General features: G+C 48.1%; 1 protein-coding gene across 2 annotated transcripts in view; it reads right to left on the reverse strand.

Moving 5' to 3' along the window:
* The window catches only part of TMCC1 (transmembrane and coiled-coil domain family 1), a 200,708-nt gene extending 191,712 nt beyond the window's left edge, over nt 1-8,996 (reverse strand). For both annotated transcript variants that reach the window (XM_050958386.1, XM_050958387.1), the window contains exon 1: nt 8,911-8,996. The gene's annotated coding sequence lies outside the window, so the exon portion shown is untranslated. The remainder of the gene's footprint in view (nt 1-8,910) is intronic.
* Nucleotides 8,997-13,272: the final 4,276 nt, after the last annotated feature.

Raw genomic sequence — 13,272 nt, forward strand, 5'->3', positions numbered from 1 at the left:
CACTGCCTACACTGCAAGGTAACACCACCAGTTCCTATCTCTAGTAACCAAGTGCCATTGTTTTATTTCTCATTTTAAAAAAAATGCATTATTTAGGACTTATGCTGTCTTTTTTCTTTTTTTAAATAAATGATGCTAAGAAGCATGCATACGTCCAACAAATAACCACACTAGCTCTTCTTTTCTTGCATAGAAGTGCTCGCAGTTATAATCCAAAAATCTTCAAAAAAAAGTTTCATTTTAAAAAGAAATTGGAGATAAAGTCCATAGGAAATAGGATACAGTCTGAGGTGTGAGTGTAATTTGCCTTCTAGATTTGTAGTCAGCTGTAGTTAGTACTTTAGGTCAGTTTCAGAGCAAACCTTGACAAAAATGCTTCTTTGCACAGGAATAAGATCTGCTGGAATTAACAAGCATAGCAAGAAACAGAAAAATCATTAATAGCTGATTGCTGCTGTTTCACAGACATATACTCATGCTCTGCTAAGCCAAACAAAAGTCTGATGCAGAGGAAAAAGAATTCACTATTACTTGGAACACTGAGGGTATGGCTACACTTGCAGCTGTACACAGCTGGGAGTTACAGCTGTCTTCGTACAGCTGTGTAGGGAAAGTGCTGCAGTGGGGCCACGCTGACAGCTACCAGCACTGCAGTGTGGCCACATTTGCAGCGCTGTTGGGAGTGGCTGAACAGGCATTCTGGGATACCTCCGAATACATCTGGAGGCCAATTACAGCGCTTTTGGTGGCCACACTGGCAGAGCAGCGCTGCATCACCAGCGCTGCAATCATTATACCCCAGGCAGAGCAGGAGTACAGCCAGCGCTGCAGCCAGGGAGATGCAGAACTGTATGTGCCTTGCAAGTGTGGACGGTGAGTAAGTTGCAGCGCTGTAAACCCACCATCAGTGCTGCAACTCTCCAGTGTAGCCAAGCCCTGAGCTTTTGACATAAAAGAGTCAATGCCTTAAGCAACAACACATTTGAAATCAAAGGCAGGAAAAGGAACCATTAAAATTAACACTCAAGCAAGCCACTTTGAGCTAACAATGTAGAGGTGGCGAAGTAGGGGGTGAAGAACAAAAAGTTTTTTAAACCTCAAGAATTTGTGACTATTACGAACTGTATTGCCATCATAGCACAGAGCACCTTGTTTCACAGACACGTAAAAAGTGCTGCAAGGAATCCAAGGCCCAAAATTTTCATAATTGCATGTGCATAAATACACAGAATTACACTGTTTGCAAATGCAATTGTGGTAACTGCTTGTGCAACTTTTTTTAAAAAAATATCTGGTCCTAAATAGTAAATTATAAGTGAAAGATCAGATCAGACTGCCCTGTAAGAACAACTTGTATGTCCTCTCCCTCCCTCCATTTACGGATTTGTAAGTTTTACCAGAAACCTGTTAGAGCCCAATAAGCAGAAAAAGTGTCTGATCTTTCATCCATGCTTCCGAGACCCTGGTGAAAAGCTCAACCCTTAGTCCCCAACCAAGCTATCTGGACTCCTACTAGCATACTGCCCTCAACTCCGCTCAAGGATTCAATCTTTTCCAGTCTGATAAATTTCAAGACCTCCCTTCACACCACTGTTCGAAGACTATTCTATCTTTTACCCCACCTTCTCACCACACCAGTGGCTTCTAATTGGTGAGGAGTCTACCCTATCCTTCTCCCGCCATCTCCATTTTTGGAGCCTCTGCCCCTATGAATAGACTGAGTATCTGTTTCTGATCAGCTTTGCCAAACACCAGCAGAGTGAAACTGTAGACTTATTTTTCACTGCTGCTCTTAGAGTTCTGGAAAGCAGCCATGAAAATGACCAGAGATTTGTCAGTTTCACTGAGGCTTGACAAAGCTATGAACAAGCAATTTGGGCACTGAACTGTGTGCCAACTCAAATAGTACTGCTCTAGTTCATATTCCACAGGATTTAGCAGATATAGGATGAAATATTTTACTCTGGAAATATTAATCCCCTTTAGAAAACTAATTTACAATCTACCTGAAACAATGTAAAGTTATCCTGAAAGGAGGAGATTCAGCTGTATAATTTCCATTAAGCAGACATACTGATAAGCTTCCTGCACTGTTTGAAATGAGTGCTAGCTCACGAAAGCTTATGCCCAAATAAATGTTAGTCTCAAAAGGTGCTACAAGGACTCCTCGTTTTTGCTGATATAGACTAACAGGGCTACCACTCTGAAAACTGTTTTAAAAGCATTCTCCTTCATGTCTAAAGGATTCCACTCAGATAAACAAGGATCCAGTCTCTTGGGCAGCCATCTAAACATTCCATACAATCCCTGAGAATCATACTATAAAAAGCCTCATTACATGCTAAGGAATAGCCTACTACATGATAAAATAATCACTGCCCATAGTGCTGAGTGAAATTCTAAACAATGGAAGTCAGTCCCAGCATGGATATGACCTGAGACTCAGCATATGATGCCATATAACACAAGTAATCAAGAATTTATGTGCTTTGAACCATAAATTTACAAATTTGTCTCTAGGTACCTCCTTGTGTTTTGTTTAATTTCTCCTAGCAGCATGTTAAAGGAAAATAACTTAAGAATATACAACAGAGCTGTTACGTACTTCTTGGTGATATCATAAATATCTTTATAAAGCAGGAAAGACTTTGGCTGTATGCTTTTTGTAGAAGTTACTGATCTACCATTTTAACCTATCTGACCAGAGGATTAAGTCTGAGGATTAAAAAATTTTAATTTTTTGTTGAACAGATTTGTTGTACGGAGACAATGTCCAGTTTTTTTTTAAACTGTTTAGTATTAAGAAAAATAATACTAGCATTTAGACCATAGACTTGATGCAGCAGCTTATTTTGGATCATGTTGGTAAATCACTGTTCCCAGGCTGCCAACTTTTACAGTAACTTTCAACTATAAACTAATAGTTGATTTACCAGCCACTAAATCTTGGGTTTTTAACAAATACTCATTTAACTGATGTGCGTGAATCTGCAAAGGTATGTGAAATAAGGCATTTCTAACAAGTTTCACCGTGGTAAAGAATAAGGGAAAGGTTGAAGTTAGAGGATGGGGGTAAAATTAGTTTCATGAAGCAAGGGATCTGGGTACTGGGAGAGTGGGCCTTGGTGGGATGGGTTCCAGGTGTGGCTGGTTGTGGCTCAGTTCTGTGGGAGTTCAAGGGCTCATCGGGGTGGTCCAGCTGCAGGAGCGGGTGGAGGTTCTATTGCAGGTGGCTGAACAGGGGGTGGTCTGGGTGCAAGGGTGGGGCTCTGGATGCACAGGGTGTGGCTCAGTGGGTTGAGGGTTCAAGTTGGGGGAGCTCAGCAGAGAATCTGGGTGCAGGGGTGAAGGTCCAGATGCAGGGGGTGGGGCTCTGCGGGGGGATCTGGGTGCATGGAGGTCCTGGATGCAGAGGGTGAGAGGGGCTCAGCAGGGAGTGGTCTGGGTGCAGGGGTGTGGGTCCGGATGCAGAGCGGAGTGGCTCAGCAGGGGTCTGGATGCAGGGAGAGTGAGACTTGGCAGGAAGGTCCAGATGCAGGGGGGCTCTGGATGTAAGGGGTGAGGCTCAGCGGGGTGGTCTGGGTGAGGGGGGGTCCAGATGCACAGATGTTGGGTGGACGGGGAAGCAGCTTCCCATATAGTGACCCCTCTTCTCCCACAGCTGAAGAGTGATGGGGCAGTGTGTGTGCAAGCAGAGCTTCTTGCAGCTGGGGGAGGTTTTTAGGGGGGAAGTTAATCTGGTCCCAGTCCAGCTGCTCCTTGCAGGGGAAATGGAAGTCCCATCCTCCCCCACCACCAGCTCAGCTGGGATTAGCAGCAAAGCCGGGCACAGGGTAAGAGCCGCCGGCCAAGGGCTCCCCACCTCACAGTGATTTACCTCTCCACTGCCTGCTCTGGGCACCTGAAATGATGCACCTGCGCTGCTGGGGAAGGGTGAATGACTGCTCTTGTGGCTTCCCTGTCAGAAAGTCATTTTTCTACATGGAAGCAAAGAAATCTACGGGGGACATGAATTCTGTATGTGCACAGTCATGCAGAATTCCCCTAGGATATGGGACCTTAAATGAGGGGGTATATTCAAGACAGAGAAAATAGTGGGAAGAAGGAAAAGATCATTAGGAAATCAGAAGAAACCTCTAGGTAGTGTAGAAATCTAAGTAGTGAATTTTAACTTTGGATGCTGATCAGTTTTACTTTTCAACTCAATTTTCATCAGTGAATTACCTAACAACCACTATCTCTGTAAGTAATCACAGCAAAATACTAACACCAAGTTCAACTACTTGAAGTGTGAACACTTCAACAGGAAGCTCAGTCACAATGTAAATATCAGAAACAGACAAAGCAGTACAGTTAACCCATTTGAAAGCATTGCATAGTGTGCAACAATTCTCTCAGAATTTTTTTTCCCACTGTTTCAAAAACTTCCAGCACATTTTCGGCACTACTACAGCCTACATAAGTTGTAACTTAGGATCCAACAATTAAGTACTACACTTCGTTGAGATTCACTCATGCCTATTGTAGATCTGAAACATGAAGCACTGAAATATGTATGACTTTAGCATACTTGCTAAAAAGTAGTTAATGTTTGAGTGTCATACATATATAGAGAGAGAGTCTATTTTTCCAGCTGAAAAGAGTTACAATTAACATACAACATATAGCCAGAAGAATGTACAGCCATCACTGCAACAGGAAACTTTACACACTTACTTATTATTAAAGTAGTGTGAAGCCTTGGAGTCCTGTTTGACTCATCACCAAGCCTAGACAGTCAGGTAGCACCAGTGACAAAAAGGGTCATCTTCCACCTGTTTCCATGTATTTGTCACTTTCAGATTATATTGGCTCAGTGAACTACAGTAATTAAATTAGGAGGTGCTCAGAAACAAAACTGTATGATAGATAAATAGATGTCCATTAGGGGACTAACCCTACTACCCCGGGGGAGCAACAGAAACACCCCAGCAAGAGAACAAACATTTACATTTGGCTATGCCACAGAAAAAAGAGGCACTGGGATTCCTACCAGGTCATATCAACCACTGGTCAGTAGGTGTCCATATAAACTGGAAGCCTCTACTCCATCCTTAGACTAATAAAAAGGAGGATCGCTCAGCATCAGTTGAGTAGCTACAGCAAAGGTACAAGATTTCTGCTGATTTGCTCCTTCATCACCCTCGTAACTTTTCCAAAGGAGAAGTGGACACTTCTATGCCCCTACCGCAGCTTTGTGCGATCGGATGGTCTCTATTAAATAACCTATGTTAACATCCTTTTATGTCCCTCTCCCACATGAGCAGCTTTACTGCTATTCAAAGCTGACTCAAAGTAAGATAGAGATGAGTTATCAATTTCCCTGTCTCCTCAACTGTGATGCCACTTTGAACCTTGTTAATGCACTCTAAAGCAGCTTGAGACCTGGTCTACATGGGGGGGGGGGGGGCGGGTAAATTCGGTTTAAGTTACGCAACTTCAGCTACAAAAATAGCGTAGCTGAAGTTTACGTACTTAGAGCTGCCTACTGCAGTGTCTTCACCGTGGTAGGTTGACTGCTGCCACTCCTCTATCAACTCCACCTATGCCTCTCGATCCAGTGCAGTACCAGAGTCAACAGGAGAGCTGCTCCGGTCAATTTATCACAATCAGACACGATAAATAGACCCCCCGCTGGACTGACCGCTCCGGAGGTAAGTGTAGACATGCTCCAAAAGAGCTATAAGCAGCAATGGCAGCATTAGGTCACTACCATCTGTTCGCAGACTCAGGAAGACCTTATTACAGTCATTCCCTTTCAGAGTGTTCTAGAAACTGAAAGAGCTACAAATATGTTTTTAAAAACTTACGTTCTGTTGAAATGGCTGGTTTAACCTTCTGTACGTGCAGCACACTTACCAAAACAAACAAACAGATATTTCAATTCCTGGTAGAGTGTTACTCTCCTCTCCTGCATTTCTCCTAACCTTCTCTGCTTCCCCCTTCATTTGCTTCCACTCTGGTTTTCACATCTTCACTCATGCAGTCACTCTATATGTGCAACAGCCTTCTATTTCCTGTCCACCATGCAGCCTCCTCCTACTCCAAATCTCCCCAAGTTCAAATCCTTCCTTTGCTACATGTCAGTGCCAATGATACCTCAACCTACTACATATGAGCTGTTACTCCCATGTTTGGTTTTAAATATGGAACCATAAACTCTCTAAAGCAGGAACTTTGTCTTCATATCTGTCAGAAAACACTTGATACATCATGTGTTTATGGTGTTACATGAGTTATTGCATACACACAACAGTTAAAGCTGTCCAAAGCCTATTCTAACCCTAACATCTTTATACATTCAGTGTTCTGAAACAACTGCCTTTCATGCTTGATCCCTTCCCTGAAAATGATTTTTAAAACAGTTACAGCCCATTTTTTAAATGACTGCCAATATATTAAGTGAGACTTCATTTAGTAGTCAACTTCTTATACAAAAAATATAGTTAAATTGGGGGGGAGGAGGAATGGACATCCTGGCAAGTAGCATTTAATTAGGGGTTGTCTACACTGTCACTTTACAGGGCTGCAACTTTCTCGCTCAAAGGTGTGAAAAAACACCCTCGAGCACAGCAAGTTTCAGCACCAGTGTAGACAGTGCACCGGCGCTGGGAGCACAGTCGTGGAGGTGTTTTTTGTTGTTATTTTTAAAGAGCGCTGAGAGACTGCCATGACTACACAAACCACATTAAAGCGCTGTCCACTGTAGACTAGCCCTTACTAAAAGCAGTGAAATCAGAAAAGGTCATGAAGCTGGAAAAGAGCCAAATAACTAAAATGTTACCTGGGCAATTGCAGAAGTGTCGCTGCTACAGTATCTGATGATACCACAGCAGCATCATTGGCACTGAACGCCTACTAAGTATTCAAATTCCCTGTAGATTTAAACAGCATCTTTCAAAAAGGCATAGCAAAGCCCAGTTCAACACACACAAGTCACTACTTTTCAACTATTAGCTAGAGACGCTGGAGCTCACAAACTCTGCCCCCATCAGTTACTTCCACTCTCTGAATCACATCCATAATGCACTGCAAAGTATAAAGAGCCCTTGCTTTTCCTTAGATGCACCTACACTAGCATCTGACTCACAGTTCTTCTCCTACTCCCCCAGCCTTATTCACTCTGTTCATTGCTAAATCAAGACAGCTCCAAAACATAAAAGGTGTCAAGCACAGATTTTTTTAAACAACCCCTCCCAAAAAAGGAGATGACTCAAACAAGAAAGTCGCTGCCCAGCATGTTTATGCTGAAATTTGATAATACAAACAGTCTCAGCTGATGTTTCAACAACAAAACAACCTTGCATAGTCCCATTTTTCCCTCTGCTCATTTAAAACGTTCTATTCTTGCTATGGTTATTCCACCCTGGAAAGCAAAAGCATAGAAGCTGTTTCCAGCGCCAGGAAACACAGTGGGCTAGGATTAGAAGAGCCAGCGTGAATAACAGATTTAAGGGAGAAAAAGCAGCGATTTTAAATTATTCCAAGAACTGATTAATAATGCTGAGGGGGGCACAACTCCCCCCCAAAACTGAGAGGTTGCTTCCTCCCTTTGACTCACTACTTTTCCCCCCAGACCTCCTCCCCCTTCTCCAACTGGATAGGAGACTTGTTCCTCCCCCACTCCCTGCCCCCAACCCCAATCCAGAGCAGACAATTTTGGGGCACTGAGACCAGAGACCCTCAGGGCCAAGCAAGGGTGAAGGCTAGGAACACAACCAGCTGAAAAGGGGATTAGAGACCTCCAGGAAAGGACCCACACACACCCCGAAAAGAGAAAGAAGTGGACGGAGAGGAGCCCCAGAGGAGTGGAAGGGCCCCGGGGGAGCAGGGATGGGGACGGAGAGGGGCCCCGAGAGAGCAGGGGGGACTGGAGGGGAGCTCGGCCTCGGAGGGGTGGAAGGGCCCCGGGGGAGCAGGGGGGACGGAGAGGAGCCTCGGGGGGGTGGAAGGGCCCCGGGAGAGCAGAGGGGGGTGGAAGGGCCCCGGGGGAACAGGGGGGACGGAGAGGGGCCCCGAGAGAGCAGGGGGGACAGGAGAGGTGGAAGGGCCCCGGGGGAGCAGGGCGGACCGAGAGGGGAGCTCGGCCCCGGGAGAGCAGAGGGGGACGGGAGGGGAGCTCGGCTCCAGGGGAGCAGGGTGGACCGAGAGGGGAGCTCGGCCCCGGCGGACGGGAGAGGTGGAAGGGCCCCGGGGGAGCAGGGCGGACCGAGAGGGGAGCTCGGCCCCGGGAGAGCAGGGGGGACTGGAGGGGAGCTCGGCCTCGGGGCGGTGGAAGGGCCCCGGGAGAGCAGAGGGGGACGGGAGGGGAGCTCGGCCCCGGGGGACGGGAGAGGTGGAAGGGCCCCGGGGGAGCAGGGGGGACGGAGAGGAGCCTCGGGGGGGTTGGAAGGGACCCGGGCGGACCGAGAGGGGAGCTCGGCCCCGGGAGAGCAGAGGGGGACGGGAGGGGAGCTCGGCTCCAGGGGAGCAGGGCGGACCGAGAGGGGAGCTCGGCCCCGGGGGACGGGAGAGGTGGAAGGGCCCCGGGGGAGCAGGGCGGACCGAGAGGGGAGCTCGGCCCCGGGGGAGCAGGGCGGACCGAGAGGGGAGCTCGGCCCCGGGGGAGCAGAGGGGGACGGGAGGGGAGCTCGGCCCCGGGGGAGCAGAGGGGGACGGGAGGGGAGCTCGGCCCCGGGGGAGCAGAGGGGGACGGGAGGGGAGCTCGGCCCCGGGGGAGCAGAGGGGGACGGGAGGGGAGCTCGGCCCCCGGGGGAGCAGAGGGGGACGGGAGGGGAGCTCGGCCCCCGGGGGACGGGAGAGGTGGAAGGGCCCCGGGGCCGCAAGTGAAGCCGAAGCCCCTGCAGCTGGAGGCGGGACGGGTCCACTCACCGGCTCAGGGGCGGGAAGCGGCACCCGGTCTCTGGCTGCGGCTGCCCCATCCCCAGCTCCCGGCGCGGCTACCACCAACCGTCCCGCCCCACGGCAACGCGCCACGTCACCACGCAGGCACCGAGATAGGTCATGCACAGTGATGTCAGGGGGCTGAGCCAGCTCAGGACACGCCCCTCGGTAGTGGGCGGAGCCCTCTCCCTACATCAGCGCTAGCCCCGCCCCTCGGGGGTACCGCGTTTTGGGACACTTCGCCCCCCCACCCCCCCCCCGCTCCCTTTAGCTGAAAGAGAGATCTGGGTTTAGGGGAGTTGCCAGGTGCTAGTTTGGCCCCACCTGACGGAATGAGGAGGGGTATTCATTTCACAGCGTCAACACTGATCAAGTGTCAAAGGTTTTGCGGCATCATTTGCCATTGCACACAGAAGCCAAGGACTAAAACCTACAACAGGAAAACCCAGAGCTAAGGTTGCCCACTGTCTAATTGCACAGAACCAAACACCCTTTTCCCGCCCCTTCTCCAAGGCCATGCCCTCTGCTCACTGCATGCCCCCCGCCCTCTGTAACTCGCTCTTCCTCACCCTCATTCCCTCATTTTCACCGTGGTCGGGAAGGAAGTTATGTTGTGGGAGGGAGTGAGAAGGCTCCAGCTGCAGGTGTGGGCTCTGGGGTAGGGCCAGGGATGATACTGTGGGGCCACAGTATTCCTGCCAGCAAATTAAAAATGTATGGATTGGATGAATGGATGATAAGGTGGATAGAAAGCTGGCTAGATCATTGGGCTCAGCAAGTAGTGCTCTCAATGGTTCGATGTCTAGTTGGCAGCCAGTATCAAGCAGAGTGTCCAAGGGGTTGGTCCTGCGGCCGGTTTTGTTCAATATCTTCGTTAACGATCTGGATGATGGGATGGATTGCACCCTCAGCAAGTTTGCAGATGACACTAAGCTGGAAGGAGAGGTAGATAAACTATACGGTAGGGATAGAGTCTGGAGTGACCGAGACAAATTGGAGGATTGGGTCAAAAGAAATCTGATGAGATTCAGCAAAGACAAGTGTAGAGTCCTGCACTTGGGATGGAAGAATCCCATGTACTGCTACAGGCTGGGGATCGACTGGCTAAACAGCAGTTCTGCAGAAAAGGACCTAGGGATTACAGTGTACGAGAAGCTGGTTATGAGTCAACAGTGTGCCCTCGTTGCCAAGAAGGCTAACAGCATATTGGGCTGCATTAGTAGGAGCATTGCCAGTAGATTGAGAGAAGTGATTAGCCCCCTCTATTTGGCACTGGTGAGGCCACATCTGGAGTATTGCATCCAGTTTTGGGTCCCCTACTACAGAAAGGATATGAACAAATTGGAAAGAGTCCAGCGGAGGGCAACAAAAACTATTAGGGAGCTAAGAGAGAGACTGCGCGTAGAGACGTCTGCAGAAGAGTGAGTGGGAGATTTGATAGCAGTCTTCAACTACCTGTAGGGGGATTCCAAAGAGGATGGACCTAGGCTGTTCTCAGTGGTGGCAGATGACAGAACAAGAAGCAATGGTCTCAAGTTGCAGTGGAGGAGGTCTAGGTTGGATATTAGGAAAAACTTTCACTAGAAGTGTGGTGAAACACTGGAATGGATTACCTAGGGAGATGGTGGAATCTACATCCTTAGAGGTTTTTAAGGCCCGGCTTTACAAAGCCCTGGCTGGGATGATATAGTTGGTGTTGGTCCTGCTTTGAGCAGGGGGTTGGACTAGATGACCTCCTGAGGTCTCTTCCAACCCTAATCTTCTATGATTCTATGAGGGGTTTGGGATACAGGAAGTGGCTCCAGGCTGGGGCAGGAGATGGTGAGGGGTGCAGGCTCCGGGTGGCGCTTACCTCAGTAGGCTCCCTGGAAGCGGCAACATGTCCCTCGGCTCCTAGGTGCAGGGGAAGCCAGGTGGCTCTGCACACTGCCTCCACCCACAGGCACCACCTCCCAATGGGAGCTGCGGAGCTGGCGTTGCGGGCAGCTTGTGGAGCCCCTCTTGCCGTCCATCCACTGAAGAGACTGTAGGAACTTGCCGGCCTTTTCCAGGGAGCTGCACAGAGCCAGGTAGGGAGCCTGCCAGCACCGCGCCAACTGGACTTCTAATGGCCTCATCAGCGGTGCTGACTGGAGCCACCGGGATCCCCTTTCAACCGGATGTTCTGGTTGAAAACTGGACATTTGTCAACCCTACCCAGAGCATCATCAACTCCTGCAGCTGCAGATGACCCCAATACTCCCAGGCACCTTAGCAGAAGTAAGGTTTAAATCAGTTGAAGCTTTTCTGGAGGGGTGACACAGACAGGAACAGGGAACACACACAGGCACATACGGTTTCAATCTTTATTCAAGATAACCCAGAAGTGACAGGAGTTAGTCTGCACTATTTTTGGGCGGGGTGGGGATGAGATCTTCAGCGTTAACCCGAAGTGCCTACCAGCATGGTTTTTATGCTTTTGCTGGGGGAGGAGGGTATATATGGAGTCCTGGAAGACCTCTAGCCATCCCTGACTACAAGAATGGACATACAATGCTGTGCGCTACACACATTGAAACAGTTCAATAGCTGTCTCTTGTCTCTGCTGCCCTCATCCAGCCAAGCTGAAGATCTTGATTTAGGCAGCTGAGGGCAATCCCTGAAATACAGTGAACCATCTACTCTCTGGACAGCCTCCTTTTGGATGAGACCGGTGTTATATTTGGAAGAGAAGGAAGAATAAGAGGCAGCAGATACAGGAGAAAGTAACTTCAAGTACTGTACTCTCCAGTAAATGGACAGTGTGCTCAAAGGTGTAGTGCATAACCCATCTATTTTGTGGGTTTCTGAAAGGCTGTAACTGCTCAATGTAAGCATTAATCAAGCTGGAAAGCAGAAGACCCACAAAATCCTTGTATGTAGCCCAGTCACTTGCATTACTGCTTCCTGGATCATATTGTTATGCTGGAAGGTGTTAACGGTTGCTATTAATCACAGGTCTGAAGCTGATGGGTGTGCTAAGGGTGTGCAGTAGGGCTGGATGGTTAGTGGTGGTGATGCTGGGAGCTGCGGATGGGACAGCTGCCACCAGAGCAGCCAGCAACCCTAAGGTCCCTAGGAGGAAATGGGGAGCCTGGGCAAATAAATTATGTAGTCTGATTTCCATCGGGGCCAAGCAGGCCCCACACAGCCTGGCCCAGAGGACTACACCTTAGTGCTAGCTTTGCCTTATCCCTGCGTCTTTATTTTTGTGTTGAGTACACCTCAGCTGGAATAGAGAATCAGGCCTAGTGAATGAATTTGGCCTATGGTAGCTTGCCCTAGTTGTTTTAGCTCTGATACTTTGCTTCTACTCCCCTTCTTGTGATGTGAGATCCTTCTGCGGTGGGAACAGCGTTATTAATGCTGTACAATAGACCCCACCAGCAGGGTGTACTGATTAGAAGGATACACGGATCAAACAATGTACCTTTTAGAAAAGACGGAAGCAACATGGTGGATTTGTTTCAAGACAATGCCACAGATCAGAACCCAACAGAGATTACATTCAGCTGATCTGTGACATTATCCAATGTGACTGTGCCAGGGTATTTTTAGAAGTTGTAGCCCTTTGTGTGGAAGCTGATTTGATGAAGAAAGTGGCCTTGATCTGTGCTTGTCTGATGCAATTAATGTAGTAATGGTGGAAAAGTCTGAAATTTATACAATGACTCATTAAAAATAATACTCATCTCTTTTGACGTTAACATTCATATTTCCTCTTAAATCACATGTATTAATCTACGCTGGCCAATATTCCTCCCTCTACTCATCTTCCTCTGTCCCTCCTCCCTCCCCCCATCAAATCACAGCAGGCCAGTATAGCTGGAGGCAAAAAGAGAACTCTGATTATGCTATGTTAGGGTGTGGAGAGTGGCATGAGCTGCATTTTGAATTTAAGCACTGCCAGCTGAATTTATAGTCACAGGAGGACCATCAAGAACATGGATCTTGACATGCTAAAAGAACCTAAAGGCAGTAAAGAAAAAAATCTGAGGATCCTTTCATGCTAAAGCTAATAACCACCATTGACAATGGCACTGCTGAGCTGTGGAAGCAGAATTATATGGTGTGTGTTTCACCCTTTAATAGTACCCCATTAATGCTCCATTAAATGGAGTGGCCAGTTTCAATAGTCAAAAGACATCTTATGCTTCTTCATAAATGATTAGTCCTCTAAGGTTCCCTCCTATGTACTGCATGAAGATTTCAAGGATCTAGAAAAGTGGTTCTCAACCAGGGTACGTGTACCCATGGGGGTATGCAGAGGTCTTCCAGGGTGTACATCAACTAGCTATTTGCCTAGTTTTACGACAAGCTGCCTAAAAAGCA

This window comes from Gopherus flavomarginatus, chromosome 6 (assembly GCF_025201925.1).
Source record: "Gopherus flavomarginatus isolate rGopFla2 chromosome 6, rGopFla2.mat.asm, whole genome shotgun sequence".
Lineage (NCBI taxonomy): Eukaryota > Metazoa > Chordata > Testudines > Testudinidae > Gopherus > Gopherus flavomarginatus.